Consider the following 5,582-nt stretch of genomic DNA (forward strand, 5'->3'; position numbering starts at 1 on the left):
ATCGAACCTGGATCTGTAGAGATGCCTTGAGAATGCTGCGCCACTCAGGAGGTCCCCCCTTCTGATAATGAGCTGTGTCACATGATTGCTTTTTGGCAGGATCGCTGGGTGCTTAGAGTGTGTTGGCATAGCTGACCTACTCAATCTGCCACCTACTCTCATAACACCATCTTGGAACACTGGAAACAGTTTGAAGATGTCTGTTCCTTTTTACCATTATTCAGAGCTACCATTTCATCTGAAAAAATTCTCTGACAAAAACAAACTATTTGCATTTCTGCATCCATCAGCTCTTCCACAGTGACCTTTTGATCAGTGTTCTTTTGTAGCCATTCAACTCCTTCTCCATCAGATTATTGTTTTCCTCATCTTTTTTTCCCGACCTTAGATTCTTTATTTTCTCACACACTTGCTTTAGTGCACGTTTAACCTTTAGGATCCACAAATACAACATTCACCATCATATCTCTCTTCACCTCCGGATCATCAACGACTAGAGTTTGATCTGGCATGTGTGGCCAATCCGACTCTAGCTGCATTAGGAAATCTGGTCCTGAAAATGCATCTCCTGACTTCGTAGTCTGACACCTGGTTCAGATCCATCAACCAACTACACCGTCTTAGAGACAGAACTTCAGGGACGCTATCGTCCCATCCAAGTTTCATCCTGCACAGCTCTTGCAAAATCTGTCTTGCAGGAAGAATGAGAGATGCAAGAATACAGAGTGGGTCGTAAACAGAGATCACCATAGAAAGAATGCCTCTTCTGGTAAGTGGTCTGTCCTGAATGGATATTTTGAACTTTAGTGAGTCTGGTTCCATGCACCATTGTACTCCAAGGGCTCTTTCTACTGGTAGTATGTCCTGATCCAAGTCCAGATCCTCTATCTCCTTTGCTCTCTCTTCTTCAAGAATATGGGCAATAACAACTCGACTGTTGCTGATCCATTTGTTCAGTCTAAAGCCTCCTTTAGCACACAAGGACATGAGGTCTGGAGCAGTCCTTAATTTGTAAATCAGGAGTTGCTGGAACAAACAGTGAGTATGAGAGGGGGGGTGACCTGGGGAGTTCTGAGATAACGGAATGCATGAAAAAAACAATACTTTATAATAAAGCATTGCATTCATATCATTGCATTTGCGTAGTGCCAAAGAGCAGTAGAGTAGATGCACTTACAGAAGTTGCACACATGGGGTACATTTTTAGTAGCATAACGTTCAGAAAATGTTGGCCTTTTATAAATGCATTTCATGCAATTCTATGTCATTTTACATGACTGGAGACTTTGGAAGAAACTTTGTCAATTCCACACAAATTATTGAAATGGCAGGCTACTTTGACACTGACAAACTGAGAATCAGAGATTGATAAACACGACCTTGTCTTGAATCCATCAATAGCCTAGGCCTAGGTGTGGAGACATATTGTAGGCTACAATATGAGGAAGAAATTATAGTCCTAAAAATGCCAGTTCCACTGACTCACCCATATTTGGAAGTTTATGAAATATTTTGGTAGCCTACAGCATAGAGACTAAATAAATGTTAAGTACAACGCTTGAGAGATGAGAGTTCATGCTCATGTCTATTGGAGCAGAGAGGGAGAGAGATCATAGAAAGTGAATCTCATTCTAGTTATGTGAGAGATACTGGCGCACTTCTCACGCAGCCACCTGCCACGCATTGGTCTCAAACATATACTATGCCCACATACTCTAACTTAACTGTGGGGCTTACAAGTCTGAATTTCTTATAGCCTAATTTTGAAGACATAAATGTACAGCAACATTTTTAGGCAACACTGCAGAACCCGTCGCCATGCATATGCACACATAGCTGTGGGGCTTACAAGACTCGAATTTCATATACTTTTCAAGACATCAATGTTGCAGTAGAACAAACATCACAATAATTTGATTTGATTTCAGAATATACTTCAAATAATATAAATCAATGTAGGCTGCAGCAGAACACATATAACATATAGTCCTCCTGCCTATGTGATAATAAGAAGCGCATATTCAGATTAACGTCACAGTACAGAACAAGTTTGTAAAGGAAAAAGATGTTCCTACCTTAATTTTCCAAAACCTCCCAGAACACAGCCATTTTCTCGTGCGTCTTCTCCTCCATATTTCTTGTTTTGCTCCTGGTGTCTGTGACACATCTGTGTCCTTTAGCAATCCATGACCTCACATAGAGGACTGGGTTGAATTTGGTCAGGGGTGGGCCAATAAGGTTCAGAAAGTGTAGCCATGATATGGTGGAGGTATGCAGAGAGGTGAAGGTTGAGGTGAAGATCAGATTCATTTGAGAAAATCCCTGCTCGCATTCTGCACTGGAGATGGGGATGGTGCTGACCGTCATTAACAGCTCTAAGTTCATCTGGAATGTCTCCTTTATCATTACCATTAGTGTCCCTGTACTGCCTGTAGGCCCGTATGAGTATGACCATACGTGGACTGTCAATGCCAAACCGCTGGTAGAGAGATTCTACCTGTTTCTCCATACAGGGCTCCTGCGTTCTCCGGCCAGTATGGCAGGCAAAGCACCTTCAGCTTCTCTATGAACTGGCTGTATCCTGTACTGTCCACTGCCCGTCCTTCTTGAGAGAACATTCTAGCCTCCATGTTCCTCGCCAAGCTCTTGAAAAATTCCCTCTGATTAAGGACTCTCGCTTGGTCTTCCACCATTCAGTTTGACGCCTTGGAAAGAGTTCTCCTGAATCCCTCTCTAGCTGAGTTGTGTGTGTCGGCCTGGCTGCTCTGCCATTGCACTGAATTCCCTCGCTTCCCTGGTGACTGCCCTGTGTGCAGTAATAATTGTTCAGTCTCTCTTTTGGAGCTCGAATGACAATTCAGATAGTTCTTGAAGTGCATCACACATAAGGCCTAGTGAAATTCTTTGGTTTTCTTGCTGGGGAATGTGTCACAGGAAAGCTGAAGATAAACTCTTCAGAGTAAGCTTAGCTCTTTTGCGATGTAGCATGTTAACTAGCTAAGCCAGGTTCTCTGTGATTGTGGTGTGGCACAAGCTGCTCCCAATACCCTTTAGTTTTCCTCTCCCTGTCTCCTTTTTCCATCATTACGTCTGATGGTAATGAGGCTCAGGGTGACAGACAAAGTTTTTGCTGCCCCTATTTGCTTAACTCTTGTCCTATCAGTGGTGAAGTAAAGTAAGCTCTTATAAGACTGAGAACGTCGGCTCAGTTCTATTTCCACAGTTTAATTATTATTATTTTGCTCAGAAAACTTGGGGGCCATCTGTCTGTTTATAAGTGTCCTTGTACACTTAAATACAGGACGAAATACATAACATAATATTAAGCAAGGTTACTCAACTGGCCGCCAGTTGAGTAACCTTGCTTAATATTATGTTATGTATTTCGTCCTGTATTTAAGTGTACAAGGACACTTATAAACAGACAGATGTGGTATGACTGCTATATATGTAAACTAATGAATAGAGATACAAGTACCTTGAAAAGTTGTGCCATCAGTGCTCACTACTACTCACCCCTGTTCAATTCGGTGTATTTGGGCATCAGTAACTTTAATTTGTACTTTCTTGATATTTCACAGCACTTTTGAGGTAGCCTGCAAGTAAGCATTTCATTGCATAGTTTACACCCTGTTGTAGCCTGTGTATACAATGAATACATTTTCCTATAATGGCTCTAAGGCCTTTGGAAATTAAGTTGTTACATGCTTCAACTACACCAAAAAGCTCACCAGTAACACTTGAGAAACATCCTTGCATTTAATTATAAATATGACCATAGACAAACATGGGGAATTATTGGATCAGTTGAATTAGGACCAGACAAGACTTAACGTACTGAATAATTATTTTCTCTTCCATATTCACAATCTTGTTCTTCCAGTCCCAACAGTTGTCATAGATAGTAAGGCCTAGATTAAATCTGGACCGTGCAAGATCCGCATTATAATGCGATTGACATGTAAAGGTCATGCCCGACTGATGACGGTGCATTTGGAAAGTATTCAGACCCTTTACCTTTTTCCAGTTACAGCCTTATTCAAAAATGGATTAAATACATTTCTCAATCTACACACAACACCCCATAATGACAAAGGAAAAGAAGAGTTTTCAGAAATGTTTGCAAATGTATTGAAAACAAAAAATACCTTAAGTATTCAGACCCTTTGCTATGAAACTCGAAATTGAGCTCAGGTGCCTCGTTTCCATTGATCATCCTTGATGTTTCTACAACCTGGAGTCCACCTGTGGTAAATTCAATTGATTGGATCTGATTTGGAAAGGCACACACCTGTCTATGTAAAAGGTCCCACAGTTGACAGTGTATGTCAGAACAAAAACCAAGCCATGAGGTCAAAATAATTATCTGTAGACCTACGAGACAGGATTGTGTCGAGGCACAGATCTGGGGAAGGGTACCAAAAATGTCTGCAGCATTGAATATCCTGAATAACATAGTGGCCTCCATTCTTAAATGGAGGAAGTTTCGAACCACCAAGACTCTTCCTAGAGCTGGCCGCCTGGCCAAACTGAGCAATCGGGGGAGATGGGCCTTGGTAAGGGAGGTGATCAAGAATCCAATGGTCACTCTGACAGAGCTCCAGAGTTTGAGAAGGACAACCATCTCTGCAGCACTCCACCAATCAGGCCTTTATGGTAGCGGCAAGACGGAAGCCACTCCTCAGTAAAAGGCACACGCCAGCCCATAAGGAGTTTGCCAAAAGGCACCTAAAGGACTGACCATGAGAAACAAGGTTGAAACCAAGATTGAACTCTTTCGCATGAATGCTAAGCGTCACATCTGGAACCATCCCTACGGTGAAGCATGGTAGTAACAGCATCATGTTGTGGGGATGTTTTTCAGCGGCAGGGACTGGGAGACTAGTCAGGATCGAGGGAAAGATGAACGGAGCAAAGTACTGAGAGATCCTTGATGAAAACCTGCTCAAGAGCGCTCAGGACCTCAGACTAGGATGAAGGTTCACCTTCCAACAGGACGACCCTAAGCACACAGCCAAGACAATGCAGGAGTGACATTGGGACAAGTCTCTGAATGCCCTTGAGTGGCCCAGCCAGAGCCCGGACTTGAACCTAACTTCTCTGGAGAGACCTGAAATGACCCGCGCAGAAACGCTCTCCAGCCAACCAGACAGAGCTTGAGAGGATCTGCAATGAGGAATGGGAGAAACTCTCCAAACACAGGTGTGCCAAGCTTGTAGCGTCATACCCAAGAAGGCTCAAGGCTGTAATCGCTGCCAAAGGTGCTTCAGTACTGAGTAAAAGGGTCTGAATACTTATGCAAATGTGATATTTCCAAATGTTTTGTCTAAACCTGTTTTTGCTTTGTCATTATGGGCTATTGTGTGTAGATTGATGAATAAAAAATATATATATATTTCAAAATAAGGCTGTAACGTAACAAAATGTGGAAAAAAACTCAAAAAGGGTCTGAATACTTTCCAAATGCACTGTATGCAGCGTTTACTGTGATGTTTCTCCAAACGCTGGAACATTGCGCCCTTTGGCTTCACAACAAGCACACCATTCACTGAGGTAAAAGTTATGAGACTTCAAGAGTTTAA

Source organism: Salmo salar, chromosome ssa04 (genome assembly GCF_905237065.1).
Source record: "Salmo salar chromosome ssa04, Ssal_v3.1, whole genome shotgun sequence".
NCBI classification, from domain to species: domain Eukaryota; kingdom Metazoa; phylum Chordata; class Actinopteri; order Salmoniformes; family Salmonidae; genus Salmo; species Salmo salar.